The sequence below is a fragment of the Mustela nigripes genome, chromosome 3, assembly GCF_022355385.1.
Source record: "Mustela nigripes isolate SB6536 chromosome 3, MUSNIG.SB6536, whole genome shotgun sequence".
Taxonomy (NCBI): domain Eukaryota; kingdom Metazoa; phylum Chordata; class Mammalia; order Carnivora; family Mustelidae; genus Mustela; species Mustela nigripes.
In genome coordinates this window covers 125250154-125267031 of record NC_081559.1, presented here as the reverse complement: position 1 = coordinate 125267031, position 16878 = coordinate 125250154, and the positions used below count along the sequence as shown (strand labels likewise).

Here is a 16878-nt window from a genome sequence, read left to right as displayed (position 1 = left end):
AACAACAATAGGAACTGTTAGTTACTGACATACCTATCTACATACACGTATTGGCACAATTGACAAGGTGGTTTCAATGACTGCTCATTTCATAGGTGAGAAATATGAGATACATAGATGTTAAGTCACTTTCTTAAGGTCACATAGCTAATATGCAACAAACACCATAAACGAGGTTAAAAGGTAAGCATCAAATTGACAAAAAATATTTGTAAGTTGTTTAGCAGAAAAAGATGAATTTTCCAGAATATGTAAAGAACTCCTATAATTCAATAAGAAAAAAGATTGGCCAATTTAAAGATGTGCAAAGCAATTTAAAGGCAAGGAAATGCACATATCTCCTATGCATATGAAAATATGCTCCATCTCATTGGTTAGTTGGAAACTGTAAATGCAGCCAGTAATGGGATGCCAGTTTCTATCTATCATGTAGGCATAAATTAATCTTGCAATATCAGGCTTTTGTAAAGATAAGTCAATGGCAGTACTTTCATACACGGTCTAGTGGGAGTGCTAGCTAGACAAGCAATTTTGGTTGCATCTGGAAAAAATGCAAATGAACTTACTCTAATATTTAGCAGTTCTGTTCCAGAGAGTGCACATCTAGTGCTGGGCTGGAAAATGTCAGTGGTTTGCTGGTAAATGTTTCACTGGATTTCTGTGGAGGGTTTGGTTTGTAGGTCTGCCATTTTTCATGGTATAAATGCTTTCACGATGGTCATATTCAGGCTATCAATGTCACATCACTTCAGGCAAAGCAGGAAAGGGATGTACTTCATCTCTCATGCGTCACCTGAGCAGGGTCCAGACACCCACTGTGAGACATTCTGACTGAGCACAAGAGATATGAGCAAGCGTGTTCTCTGAAGTTTAATGGTAGTGCTAAAAATGTAAAGCAAACTAAATATCAATCAATAGAGGAATGAGTTTATAAACCATCGTAAGTTACAGGAAGGTCATACGTCAGTTATAAGTGGACAACTGTTCCTGCATATATTCCTATAGAACTGTATATGTACTGATTCGTTCTCAAAACACAATGTGGAATGAGACATACAAATTGCCCGACAATGTTATATCATTCTGCAATATAAAACACATAAAATAAGAGTAGATAATTTATATTATATATGTAATGAGAGGCTACATACCAAAATAGAAAAATGGAATGGAAGCCTATATTTCAAAATTATACATGCCTTTCGGGTGTGGGGGGAAATAATGATATAGGAATAAGATGCAATGATGCTTAAAGCTGTACTAGTAATATCTGTAATATTACTTCTTCTTTCATGGTCTTTACTCACCTCTTTCAATTTGTGTGGAAAAATCCTAAAAAGGTTCCTGTTTCTTTCATCTACAACTTTGTTAGTTGAAGATGTATAATTCTTAATAGCAGCTTTGCTAGAATCAAAGGAACATTATCAGGTTAAACACACCATTAATTGTAAGACTTATCTCAATTTAAAAAAGAGTAAAATGTTTATTCAGGCGTGCTCAACATGAAGGAATATGGTAATTCAGCTGACTGCTTTAGCAGCTGTCAGGCATAAAATTTCATTACTTTTTGATAAAGGATGATTTCAAAAAACAATATGGGAGTTGTTCATGTATCAGGAGGTATATTAACCATTCAACATTTGAGATGAAGATCAATGATTGTTAAATATATTTTGTGTACACAGGACCTAGGGGTGACACTAAGATATATAACAGAGTCCTCCAGAAACTGCCAATCTTAAACACTTGGACTATAGGCAGCTTTTGCTGCTAGGGGCCTCTAAGGGGAAAATTCCACGTGCTTTGTTATAGGATGTGTGCCTCTTCCAATACAAATGCATGCAAAGTAAGGGAGGAGATGGGAAACAGTATGGAGAAATGATGGCTGGTGACAGCCATGAGAAATGACAGCAGCTGAGAGACAGCACAGTAAATCCCAGCAGCCGGGGCCGTTTAGCACAAGAATAAATGATCCTCCATGTTGCCATGCACAAAATCGACTCAAGTGTCTGTTTCTTGTTTACTTGCTTCACCTAGCATAGCACACTAGCCAATGTTTTTAATGCTGCCCTCGAATCATCAAGAAAATGCAATTCTTGTTGCAGGATGCTTACAGATGCAAGATTTATACAAATTTTTCTAAAATCTTAAATTACTATGGAACGCTGTTGAAAAAAGCCAGGGAAATGAGACATCATTTTATTTTAAAAGAGAGTTCATATTGAAACACAGTTTATCCCATTCTGAGACCTTCCGAGAAGTAGGCATTTTCTAAAACAAGTGATGTTAGGTTGTCCCACAAAATTTCACTTTTTTCAAAGAATTTTCATCTTTGTCTTGTTGTAGCACTCTTTTCAGGTAGGAGATGCTGGCAGGATCAGCCCCCAAATGATGAAATGCTGGGTGGCCATAAAAATCTTGAAATGACTTACCTGATGTCTACATGGAAAGTAACTGCAAGACATCCAGAATGTTTGCACGGAAAGTCACTGCAAGATCCAGAGATGAAGTCCACATTTCCTGAAGACCAGCCACTTTTCTTCTTTCTATACTCTACGTCAAAAAGCAACAAAGCTATGCAGACTTCTTTTAGGGGAAGGAGGTCTGTTTGATCAAGTCCCCCAAATTTGTCAACAGGGTTTCCCTTTATGTCAATATTTGGGAAGTTGATGCTGCTATAGAGAGCTCACAGGAAGAGGGTACTGGTTGGTGAATGGACTCCTCTTTTTCTCTGGAAAAACTGAGAAGTTATCATGACATACAAATACAATATCTAGAGAAAAATTTTAAGAAATCTCCAATGTAATTAATCATTCAGCCCTTAGAGAGTCAAAATATGACAGGTATAGCATAAAAAGAAAGAAATGGAACTTTAGGAAGCCCAGAATTGGAAATTTCCTTCTTGGGAAGTATGGTAGATGTGGGGTAGGATTGCTAGATTCCTAAATGGAACAGCGCGGACATATATTTTAAAATTATTCCTTGTTTGTCTAAATCTCAAATTTGTCTGCTATTGGGGTATAAAATTCAAATTTATCCAGACATCTCCTACTGCTATTTGCCAAATCTGGCTATCTTAAGTTAGGGACTTAGCCCTCTTCCTGCATCAGCAATAACACTAGCATGCTTAATTGGCAAAATAAAGAGGTTTGCGAGAGAAAAACCTGTTGTTCCCTGATGAAAGATGGTAGGAAAGACAAAACCACCTGTGTCGTCGTCTTCATCCCATGATGCAGAAAGTTCTTGTGCCAACTGAATTCTGGAAAACACTGGCTTTAGCTTGCTCTATGTTCCTTCCCTGCTCTGGTATGTCCGAATTTCTCTTTGTTAATCATTCTACCTTTAATGAAACAATCTGTTCTTTTTGGATGTCTGAGAATCTTCCACAACCTTGTCAAACAGTGAAAGGTTTCAAAATGTGTGAGATTGTCATTTGCTTTTCTTAGCAGAATAATAACAACCATTCTGTCTTCCATAATACATGTGTAAATATGCAATTATATATATATAATATATATATAAAGTAGTATATGTATTTATATTTGTGTCTTCATATACCCTTTACTCAGAATTATGCTTCAATATAAATTAAGAATATGTTCATCTTGAGACATAAATTTACTTGGCAGCTACTATATGGCCAGCATTGGAGAGGTTTGGGGCCTGGAGACAACATAGGCACATTGCCTGCCATCATAGAATTTATAGTCTCCTGGACTGGGGTCGGGCAATTTACAAACTTTAATGTGTGATTAATAAGATGATGGGGGAGTCCAAGATGTTTTTGGTTCAAAAGCCATTTGGACTTTCCATGTGATTAAAATACATTTTTCAAGGATTTATTTTGACTAGCAGTTAATGAGCTTTTAAACATTCATTCTTGGCACCTCTAGGAAGAATTATCTCACACAGGGCAGTGGGAATTCGAAGTACAAGATATCATACAGCCATATAGGAGTCCTATCTGGGTGCTTTTGTTTGAGCTGAAAATCTTCTATTAGATTATTAATAAAATTATTATTATTTTTAAAGATTTTATTTATTTATTTGCCAGAGAGAGAGAGATAGAGCATAAGCAGAGGGAGCAGTGGGCAGAGGAGAAGCAGGCTTTCCACTGAGCAGAGAGGCGGATGTGGGGCTCTATCTGAGGCTCCTGGGATCATGACACTTAAGTCAGTGATCCACCCAGGTGTCCTTCTTAATATAATTATTTTAAGAATTAAGACAAATATAGTGCCAGGTTACTTTTTTTCTTTTCAATTTAGCAAAAGGAAAACAAAGCCAGAGATGAAAATCCAGTTAAAATTTTGAAGAAAGCAATTTTGCTAACAACGCTTAGTTAAGCTATAGGGCTCCAATGGTGAAGCGTATGTCTCCATGAATGTCTTAATGGGATAAAGAGATGTTTGAAAATTATAGGATGCTCATGGTATTTACACTGCTTGGTAGGCTTGACCCCGCCTGGAGATGGTCCTCCCTCACAAGAGAGTGATCTCTTAGAGTGGAGAGGGAAGTAAGATTAAGGAATTTTTATATTGGCACTAGAGTTAAGTAAAATATATCTGTAACCAAAATTCTGAATAGCGTTTGGTATATTCGTGAACAATTCCTTGGGAGTCCAGCTCACATTAGCATGTATAATTTTGAATCATTCTATCCAAGAATCCCTTTTCTTTTAATCAATAGAATAAAAGTTTGTCTGTGATTGCTGAAAAACTGGGTCACATTACTGAATATACCTCCAATAGCTCCCTCTTTGTTGATCTGCTGGAGAGAAACTAGCGGTCTGCATGACTCACCATACTCAGAAATGTGTACTGAGAGGGCTGTAGCTTAGTTTTCATGTGACCTTGTTAGGCTGAAACTATTTTTAGCTCCTTTCCAATTATTATAAAGAATTATGTTGTCATTTCTGTACTAGAACGTTATAAAATGTGAAAATACCATTATAATAAAATGGATTTCTTTATTCCTTTTCCTAAACACACCATTCCAACAACAGAGCAATATTATCTTTGTGGCAGCTTTTAACTGCAAAAGTTGAGGAAGATCTGATTAACCGGAAAAATATTTTAGTATCTCGAACTGAAAACTAGTAAAATCCTTTGCTACAGACACGCACAAGGGCACGTGCACATGCACACACATACACATTGTTTAATTGAAAAAAAGCTCATTACAGGAGATCACATTCTGCTGCAATGAAAAAGATCCCATGAGGGCAAACAGTTTTTGTCCATTTTGATCTCTGCTACATTCCCAGCATGTAGAACAGTGACTAGCCCATAAAAGGCTTTCAAGAAATATTTGTTGAATGAAGATGAAAAGATGTATTTGAGAAAAGGAAAGGGAGGGTTTGTGGTCTTTCCTTCCTTCCCTTCCTTTTTCTCTTTTTCATCTGTGTATTCAATAAGTATCAATTGAGTGACTATAGAAATTCAAATCCTAGCTCTAGGGATATAATGGTGAAGTAGACAAAGATCATCTCTGGCTTCTAGAGCACCAAATAGTTTAAATTACTTTAAAAAAAAAGATTTTATGTATTTATTTATTTGAGGGGGAGGGAGAGCGAATCTGAAGCAGACTCCACACTGAGCATGGAGCCTGATGGAGGGCTCAATCCCATAACTCTGAGATCATGAACTTGAGGTCATGACTTGACCGGAGACCAAGAGTCAGATGCTTAACTGACTGAGCTGTCCAGGCAATCTATAAAGAACTTTGTTTATTAGACAGTTATGTGTCTACAAGATTTAGGTACCTGGCATTGATTAAGGGCACATAAATATGTCACAACACAGGGTAGAGTGTCCACATTAAGGACCACTCAGTGGGCACTGCCAGCAACCACTATGTGGACAAGAACCAGGGAAATATGTAAGATTATCTAGGATTATTAATTAAATAAAATTTGCTGCAATCAATGAACAAAGAAGTGTTTTCATGTTTGCAAAGGTATTATAATAACTTCATTACACGGAACTTTTAATGCTTCCCAATGGAATTCATTGTCCTTAACTATTAATTGTTTCCTGTTGTATTCAAGTCAGTTCTCATTTTGACCTTAATTCATCTGTCAGATCACCTTCTCTTCTCCTCAGATTGTAGGCCCTGGATGCCCAGAAGGTTCTATTAGTTGTTTCCTGAATACACTTCGCTAAATCTGCTCAAGTTTTATTGTGTAATGATTGTATGCAAAATAATATATGTAACATATGTATGTATGTTTTGAAGTATAAAAATCAAATGAACACTATGATTCTCCTTCTCTCTCCCAATTTTGGGCCAGTGCATTATCACTGTGTCTACCTGTGTGATGCTTTTTCATTCTTGCTTCTCAAGCTTTCGCTTGTGCCCTTTGTCCCTGTCTGGAATGTCTCCTGTGCTCCTCCATGTCCTTTCAAAATTTTGTTCAGGTCCTAATTCTTGCATGAATCTTTTTTTCACTGCAACCCAAAATTTCCCTTTCCTTGAGTTCTCACTGCCCCTGTGGGGTCATACTGCTCATTGGGCATTTCAGTAATGCTGCCTTTATCATATGGTGCCTCTTGTGTGCTTTGCCTGTCAACTGGATGGCAAGGGCACCATAGGTAAGGACATATCCTACCATGTCCTTGCATTGCATTTAGTAGATACTTAAGAGTTGCCACTACCCTAGAAAATTCTGTTGTCAAGATGACGATGAAGTGGATAGAACAATGAGTGGGATCTCAAAATCTGTGTTTAATTCTGGATCTCTGATTCCTACTAGATGTGACCTTGGACAGTGTAATTAATTTCTTTGTTAACTTCTTAATAATACACAGACACACACATGCACACATCATTTCATAGGGTTGTTGTGAAAATTAAAAGAGATAAGGTGTCTGAAAGTCCTGCAGGTGAGTGTATATGCATATATGTGTGGATACATATGTGTGTATGAGTGTGTGTGTGTGCGTGAGTCTGTGTGTGTGTGTGTTTTGTGGTTGTACCTATGGTTTTATTCAGAGAGAAAAAAAGATTCTGCTGCTAGAAAATTGGAAAGCATTGTTCTGTTTAATGACTCATCTCAAGACGTGTGTGTGTGTTTTAATGCTTGTTTATCTTAGGTAATATATCCAAGGAAGTCAAATGTATTATTACTTAGCAGTATATTCAAGATTTTATTAACAACATAGAGAAATATTTGCTGTGATATATGGAATGGCTCTGAGCTCCTGGGCTCAATCATATCTTTATAATGTTTGAATTATGGATTAGATCTCATATTCTCTTAATCACCTTGGGGTGCTAGGGGTCTCCATTTCTGTTTAATTGAACCACATAATTTAAATAATTAATAAGTTGAGCAAATTGAATAGGAGGTCTGGTTCAGACAGTTGCAGTTTTCAATCAGGCAACCAAAAACAACAGGGACAGAATTTTAAGGAAGCATTGAGATTAAGCACCAATTATGAGAAACAGCCTCTAAAGATAGATGACTCCCACATTACATTTATTATACAGAATGTCATTGCATTAAAAAATAAAATTTCTTTCAAAACATCTGAAACAGACATTGTGTTTACCTACCCACAAGTGATCATTACTATTCTTCAACAATTTTCATTTGCATTTAAGAATCTTTGAGCTGAAACTATAGATTCTTCTTATTTGTTGCGTCAGTTTTCAGATGAGGAAAGCCAGATCCAGACAGTTTCTGTGGTTTGTCTAATTAGCATTGATCTGATTAGTGCTGGAACTCTGATCCTCTAAATCTGAGCCCTGGGTCCTTTTCATAAGATTCTGTTGCCTTAAATTATTATTGTTTTTTAGTAGAGTGATTTTCAAGTTTTTTGAAGTCATAGACTCTCTTTTGTAGATAGTCAATGTGTGAAGCACCTAAAAGTAACTTGCTGTACTGGGTGAGGTTTCACAGGTTAGAGCCTCTTACACCCTCTTCTCCCACAGCTAGTGGCAACCAAAGATACTTCCACGTAAGCTACATAACCACATCAAAGTTGTAGTCTTTCCTTTAATAGTAGCATATATATTTGCATATATTTAAGGATATATTGAAGTTTAAGGTTAATGGATAAAGATAATTTTTTTCAATATCTGGGTAATTTTGGTCACGTAGGAATGTGAAAATTATTGACTGAAAACTAGATACAGCGAATCAGCGTTGTATACACTTTCTCCGTGCACTTATGTCAGTGCCTCTCTTTTGTAATTTAAACACTTCTAATGTTGGATTGGATTCTTGCAAGTTATGGCAAATTGGGTCCACAACAGAAATATTTTCGAACAGCAATTGAAACTTTGAAGAAATATCTACAGTAACGGAAGGGCTGGAAGGTTTATTTAATCTTCATTATACATTGCTACCATGCCCTTCCCACGAAATGAATTGTAACATTTTTATGCAGTTGAAAGTGCAGCCCTTCACTTGCTACTTGACAGAGCCATTTCTTAATGGGCTGCGCCTCTGTGTTATGTCAACTCCCTCTTATTTGTATCTGAAGCTATGGGGAGTTGGAAGTCAACAAAGTAAGTTACACACTTCAGGGGGGACTAGCTATGCATAAAGCTATAATCATTGCAGGTCTTTGATTTGATGCCTTGTACCCAGGTACCTGGTAAAATGACAGAAGAAAGCAGGCAGTGGCACAAGAAGACAATGTTGCTATGCCAGTCTGTCATTGTTATTTCTCCTTTTATGCCTCTTTCAAATCTTTCTTTTGTTAAATAATCTAATCCTTACTTGGGATTCTATATCATGTTAACTGACAGGTTTATACTGTAATGCAGGAAAAAATAAAAACAACACTATGCCATTTTACAGGACAGAGGATGAAAATTACTCACAGAATATATGGTTTTCAATTTACTTTTTCAATTTTGGAAAGCAGTGAGGATTCATGTTTTTATTCCTTCATTAAAAAAACATTTACTGAGTACCAAGTATGTACCATCAACTGAACTAAGCCTTGGGGGTTTGAAGATATATTTAGTGTGAGCTGTGGTAGAAAGGAGGAAGCACACATAATTAAAATACTGGTAATCTATCACAACTGAGGCTGTTGCGGAGCAGAAAGGACTTCTGGAACCTCAGCATGGTCTTGGGAAGAGAGATAGTTTCAGACAGAAGCTAATCTTTGAATAGGGTCCTTTATTGTGAGAAGGGCTTTGCTGTAACCAAAGCTATGGGCAACATTCAAGGCTGGGAAGGAAGTAGTATGCTGAGGGCTTGCAAAGTCCTCTAAGAGTAGGACGGTGACTTGATAAAGGGGTTGAGGACACCTCCTTGGTGGATACAAGTCGCAGGCATACTGACATGTTTGGGATTACAGAGTCAGGATCTAGATGTGTGTCTCAGGGGTGGAATAAATGACCTGATTTAATAAAATTTATGGGAAACAGCCCAATTGTCCATCAATGGATGAATGGGTAAACAAAATATGGCATATATATACAATGAACTATTATTCTGTCTTAAACAGAAAGGAAATTCTAAAACATGTTACAGCATGGATCAACCATGAGGACATTATGTTAACAGAAATAAGCTCATCACAAAAGGATAAATATTAAGTGATTCCACTTATATGAGGTAGTTAGAGTAGTCAAATCCATACACAGAAGGTAGAATGGTGGTTGTAAGGGGCTGGTGGGAGGATGTAATGAGTTGTTAAAGGGTGCAGAGTTTCAGTTGGGAAAGATGAACAGATTCTGGAGAAAGATGATGGTGATGGTAGTACAATATGAATGTGCTTAATACCACAAAAGAAAACATTTAAAAATAGCTAAGATGATAAAATTTATGTTATCTATATTTTACCATAATAAAAAATTCTTTTTTTTATAAAAAATTCTTTTGACCATTGAAAGAAACTAAATTTATCACAGAGCTTAACTAGACATCTGCACATGTGAGATTTACTCTGGGGGCTTAGGTAACTGCAGGTTCAATATGATGGTGATTAGATTGCCAGAAACAAGACAAATGAACATAAAGTTTCCTTTGTAGGCTAATTCTAGACAGCAATAGAAGGACAATTTCTGCTGTGTCCTGCATCATGAAATCATGTCTTGTGTATTGTGTTCAGTTCGGAATGTTATACTTTAAGAAGGATTTCAGGTAAGGTTTTTTTTTTTTTTTTTTTTTTTTTTTTTTTAGTTTTTAGCTTTTAGTTTTAATTTTATTTTTAAAAGAAGAGCAACCAAGATTGGTTAAAGGCCTGAAAACTGACACATCAGGGAGAGTTGAAGAAAAAATACCATTTAGGCTACAAAATGGAAGCTTGGGAAGTTATGTGATTATTTTGGAAAATATACAGCATTTGTTCATTCACTTTACAGGCATTTCTCTTCTTCTTTTTTTTTTTAAATTAATTTATTTATTTTAGAGAGAGAGGGAGCACAAGTGGGAGAAGGGACAGAAGGAGAGAGAGAGAGAGAATCTCAAGTCTACTCCATGCTGAGCACAGAGACTGATTCAGGGTTTGATCTCACGACCCTGACATCATGACCTTGAGACCATGACCTCAGCTAAAATCAAGAGTCAGATGCTTAGCCGACTGAGCCACCCAGGCACCCCTCTATAAGGATTTCTTAAGCTTCTAATTTAAGCTGGGCACTGGGCTATGAGTTCAAGATCGAATGGTGAGTAAGATACCTATTTTACAATGAGGATGTCAAATTCTAAAGGGGAGGCAGTGACAGATACATAGGAATGAGTATAAGTTTGGTAACTGCTTCTGAGAGCTGACTTCAAAGAGGCCAGCACCAGAACAAGAAGGAGGGGGAGGGAGAAGCTGTTCTTCCTGGGCTTTAAGGATGAGTAGGAATTTGCAAAGCAGAAGAAGCCATTTCAGAACAAAGGACAGTGATCCTTGAGTGGCCTGGAGAAGGAAGAGAATTTAGGAAGAAGGAAGAAGAATGTAGGCCATGAGGCTAGAAAGCAAAGTGGGTTGAAGCCTGAGAGCTCCAAGGAACTGGACAGAAGAACCAAAGCAGACAATGGCCTGATGAACCTCATCACTGCAAAAATACCAGGGAAGGATAGAGACTTTGCAGAATCAGCAAAGCATGAATCTTTTCCTCATGTGGAGGAGAATACAAGTGTACAACAAAAGGTGGGTCTGGACCAACCAATGTGCACATAGGCAGGAAGATTGTGGTTAAGCAGAAGACAGTTCCCTAAGGATGAGTTGTCTGAAAAATAGGGTAGATGAAACATGTAAGTTTGCTGTTATTAGTGATATTCAAGCAGAGACAGAAGAATTTCTGTGTGTCCTAGATGGCAGAGAGCAGTGCTTCCCAGCCCTGATACCACAGCTGCTGAGCCCCACCCCAGAACCTAGACAGAATCTCTGGAAAGGAGCCATAGTATGTACAATTTTTAAAAGGATTCAATTGTTTTTGTAATGTATTTAATTACCAGTCACTATGTCGTATACCTGAAACTAATATAATATTGTGTGTCGACTATGCTTCAATAAAAAAACTGGTTCGATTTTAATTTGGGGGCAAGATTGAAACACAAATTGGTAAACTATGAGTTTCATTTCTCCATTTTAGCAATGATGTGGCCATAATAAAATAACCAAATAACTCTTTTGTAAGACAAATATCATGCTAGCTTGTGTCCAGTATACGTTTAGGAGCTTCTCATCCTAACATGTAGATTTGGGAGGACAGATGTCAATGGATATGCAACATCTTGTGGAAAAGATCCACAAAAGTTGAACCTTGTTGGCCAGTGAGCTCTGCACAGTGACTGAGTTGTGTTTCCTTGTTGTGCCTAGAGCTCCCCTTTCTGCTTTAGAAAGCATGGAATGACTTAAGAAGTTTGGATATTTTACCTGTGGGATAAAGTTTCAAAATTTAGCCATTTTCTACAAGATGCAAGAAAATTTCAAACCTTTTGCTCTATCATATCACTTCAAACATCTCTTCTGACCCCGAACTTGTCTGTCAACTGTTGAGTCTTTTGTTCAAACATGAAGAAAACAGTGTAAAAGGTCCTACTAAAATAAATGAGTATTGATCATTTCCTGTTATGTCATCCTCTGACTCTGCTAGAATAGACTGCTTTTATTCTTGCTCTATTTGATCTTTTTCTTTTATTTGAAAAAAATAACAAAACAACGTCTTTTGAACTTTTGAAAGAAGGCATAGAAAAATAGAATCCTACTATGAGAAACCCAGCCAAACAGTGATAGAATTCATTCATCTGTCAGATATTTGTTGAGCACCAAGTAAATGCCAGGCTTTTACTGAATTTTCCAAGTAAACTCAGGGGTGAATAAGTCCTAAGGCCTCACCACTTCACTTTAAGTGGAGATCTCCCCAGATATAGCATCTGAAGTAAGGACTATGAGAAGATGCTGAATGTGTAGACAGTGAAGACATTTAAAAACAAATATCATCTAAAGGGACATAGTAATAAACCTACAAAACAAACCCATATTTTCAATTAGTCACACAGATCATTAAAAAGGGGGGATATGCTAGGGAATGGAGTGTGGACAACTTGAGTGGAGTTGGTCAGGATAGACTTCTATTCCAAATATGCTTCTCATGAATTTTCTCCAAGTAGGAAGAAGAAACTCCCCCTTGCTCTGATGGATGGTTTGGTCCTGGGTAGATGTGGAGTCATACAAGTGCACAGCTTCAGCTTTTTTGGGAGAGAATGAGGCTGTTCTAACATTCTTTCATTGCCTTGGGGGGGAAGTCTGCAGGAACTCTGGACCTTGTTCCCACGCTGTTCCTCCTGTGTCTGCTTCCCACAAGTGTACAGGACATTTCTCACTGAAGCCCTTTTCCTATGGTTGTTCAGAGATGCTTTGTGATTTTCCAGCCCTCATTTTTCGTTTTGAACATGCTCTAGCCAGATAGAAAGTTACTTTTATTTCCCCCGTGTTCCAAGAATTTTATATAGATGTAATTTTTGTTGGTGATAAAGTCATCCTAACTATAGACTGAAAATAATCATAGTATTTCTATCAAACATTTTGGGTGTGCTAGACCTCTGGCTTTCTTGCTTTAGCATACCAGGTTCTGATGTGTGGCACTGATTTAGTGTTTGATATGAGATACCTGTAAAACCTGATATATGATCACTTTTGGCCTCCAGGAATATGTCAGAATATTCAGTCTCTGTTTCAGCCCAGTGTGCTATAAACCACTCTGCTCCTAAAGTTGGTATATGACTTAAATACGCGCCATCTTTTTCACAATGGCCACTACCTATGCATGCGCATACAGACACACAGAGACACACACTCTCTTTCATGTAGCTATGTAGGTCATAGTACATATGTGGAATTGTTTGCTTGATACATCTGTGCTTTAATTCCCAAACATCTCAGGGCTCCTTCCATCCCAACCTTTTGCCTTTTTCCTCATTGTAGTTTGTACTTGTTCTTACCCCTGATGCCTGAAGTCCCTCCCTCCCATCTGACAGTGTCTCACACTTACCCCCTTATTTCAGCACCTCCTGGCTGCTGAGGAAAACTGCCCTCTTCTGGAAGAGATGGGGGGGGGGGCTAGTGCTAGATAAGGCTTCAGGAAATAAAATGACATAAGCAAAAATGTGTGTTCCCCTGTTTTTAAATACAATATCCATACAATTTCCAAGTTTATAAAAGACAGATGAGGGGAGCTGCCTGGGTGGTTCAGTGGGTTAAGCCTCTGCTTTCAGCTCAGGTCATGATCTCAGGGTCCTGGGATCGAGTCCCGCATCCGGCTCTCTGCTAGTCAGGGAGCTGGCTTCCTCCTCCCTCTCTCTCTCTTTCTCTGCTTGCCTCTCTGCCGACTTGTGATCGCTCTCTGTCAAATAAATAAAATCTTTAAAAATAAAAAAAGAGATGAGGGAATTCTTCTTCAAAAACATTTTCCACTTAGAAAAGAATTTATCATAGAATTCTCATGCAATTTACACACAATCTGATTAATAAGAATTTAACTTACATGAAACTTTTCAGCAATACACTCTGTAAAATAGTACATTTCTGTTATTATATCCTTTAAAATTCTTCATCATCATCGCCATCATCATCATTTAGGTTGAGTGGTGAATGATGTCTGCTTTAACATATATAGTGTGGTTAAATCTATGTTACACTAACAAGAATGCTTGGCTATTTTTTATTGTAGACTAAAGGAATTTTCTGTTCTCTCATATGAAGTGGGAAATTCTGGGATGAAGTGGAAGATTATATCCAGTGGTTTGCAGATTTGGGGGATAATTAATAAGAATAAAGTATCTTTTGGGATGAAAAATAAAAGATTGCAGGGGCACCTGGGTGGCTCAGTAATTAAGTGTCTGCCTTTGGCTCAGGTCATGATACCAGGGTCCTGGGATTGAGCCCCATACTGGGCTCCTTGCTCAGCAGGGAGTCTGCTTCTCCTTCTCCTACTCCCTCTGCTTGTGTTCCCCCTCTCATTGTCTCTCTTTGTCAAATAAATAAATAAAATCTTAAAAAAAAAGAAAAAAAGATCCCCAACCAAACTGGCATATTCTTTGAGTTTCAAAGAGTAGTGGTGGGGAAGTTTGTACTGATCTATCTACTTTTTTTATTCAACATGCTTCTTTTTATTAGACTCTTGCAAGACAGCTCACTATTGTTTGGTAGTGTTATGGGTATCTACTCCCCCATAATACCCTTAATTACTATATACCTAGAATGTAGTATTATCTGAGATGATCTGAGTGCTTCTGAGTGACATATTTAGATTCTACCTTACTGGGTTGTTTTTTTTTTTTTTTTTTTTTGAGTTGTTTCAGTTTTCAGGAACCCTTCTTGTTTCCTCAGAAGCTGAATCAACTGTGATTGGCTTCTCTTTTCATGAATAAATAAAATTATCTGATGCTAAAATATAGCCACACACATTCACAAAAAAATACATTAACTATGGATAACCCACGTGAACTGGTAACAAGTATGTAATCTCAAATTGCAGCCTATCTACCCTTGAGGCTACGTTGCCGACGTACTTCCACCCTAGACGTTAGGATTTTTTTCCCTCTGTCTTCTCCCAGGCCAAAGCACTCATGTGAAGTAGTTAGGCTTGAGTGGTACTCTAGGATCTAGAACTGCTGGCTGCTTTCAGATGAGCACTGAGGTTCCACATCTGCCCCAGCAACATCTGCAGCTCTGTCAGCAGGAATCTTCTGGCTGTTTTAACTCAGCATCCTGGAAGCTGGACTTGCTCAGCATTACTGTTCTTCTCAGTTTGCTCAGTCTTTCTGAAACACCACACTGCTCCTGCTCCCTGTGGGCACCACATCTTGGAGTAAATTTCAGCTCAGACCTATCATTAGGTAGCAGTCTTATCTGTCCTGCCTTCTGTTCACACTACAAGTGGCAAAATCCAGGACAAGTTCCCTTAGGTTTTCCTTTCAGTTAGAAAAGGAGATGTGGAGAATCTGACCTAGCTCCATAACATCTTCTCCCTAATCCCTGCCAGAATTTGCCGTTTCCATGGCACTTAGCTATGCCATTGCTTTGAGCCAAGTTACTGTTACTTCTGCCTTCTCTCAAGAGAAAGCAGAGATTAGAATATCTTGATCTTTGATTTGTGATTTTAAAATCTTTTGCTGATTGGACAATGTTTTTGTTTGCAAAATAGTGACCACTTAGACCATCAAAAAATATATATATAAACAGTTCAGAAGAGAGAGCAGCTTTTAAAAGGGATACAAGTGTATACATTTCTCTACAGTTGTACTATTGTGTTTTCCCCATGTCTTTCTCAATGCACGACCTTTTAGCTAACTGGAAAGAATTTGCCCATTAATGACCAACTTTGTTTTGTTCCTGTCCCTTAAACTATGTGTGTGCATCTTTTCATCCTTTCCTGTAGCATGAAAGTGAAAAATTCATTTTCCTGGGTACTGTTAACCCTTCTAACTATTAACTGGTCCCCATGACTGTATCATCCTTGCATTAGTTATTTATGAAGAGCCGACAGCATGTTACATATTTGCAAGAGAGCTGGGGACCAATGTGAACAAGTCAGCTTGGTCCTACTCATGGAGATCCTAGCTTTGCTCAGCACATTACTCTCCAATATCACCTACCCTATACCTAGCATTTCCATTTCTACTTCCTTTTTAAGTCCTTCTCTTTTGCTTTAAATGTTTTAAGTTAAAGTTTTAAGTTAAAAGTTTTTTTTTTCAAACCTATTTCTAAAGCCACAGTTCCTCTTCTTTCCCTCCTCTCTGTTCACTCTATTCTCCACTGGTTTTCAGAGACCTGCCTAGCCCAGTGCTAGATATTTTTTGGTGAAGGTTGCCTGCTCCAAAGAATCAAAAATGAAACCTGTTGCTGTGTCAATTCCTGAGCCCATCTTTGGAGGTTTCTGGTAAAATATGTTTAGGCTGGGGCCAGGGAGATTCTAGTTTTAATAAACCACATAGATGACACTGAACATTGGCAAATTAGGTCACCTTGGCCTATGTGACTTGCAACCTTGATGATTCCCCACCTGTCTACTCTACCTAAGATGGATATTCCCTACATTACACTCTCCCAGCCTTGCTCTCTTCTTCTTTCCCATTCCCTTCCAGACAGACCACCTGGAAACCACCTAGATAGTAAGGCCCTGGCTTCATTTTCCAATCTCTGATCCATATCCAGAAACTGAATCTTTTTTTTTAAATTTTTTATTTTTTATAAACATATATTTTTATCCCAGGGGTACAGGTCTGTGAATCGCCAGGTTTACACACTTCACAGCACTAACCAAAGCACATACCCTCCCCAATGGCCATAATCCCACCCCCTTCTCCCAAACCCCCTCCCCCCAGCAACCCTCAGTTTGTTTTTTGAGATTAAGACTCACTTATGGTTTGACTCATTTATGGTTTGTCTCTCTCCCAATCCCATCTTGTTTCATTGATTCTTC

At 37.9% G+C, this 16878-nt stretch overlaps 1 pseudogene; it reads right to left on the bottom strand.

Moving 5' to 3' along the window:
* Positions 1 to 1029: 1029 nt before the first annotated feature.
* The window catches only part of LOC132014543 (heterogeneous nuclear ribonucleoprotein A1-like 3), a 58695-nt pseudogene continuing 42846 nt past the window's right edge, over positions 1030 to 16878 (bottom strand).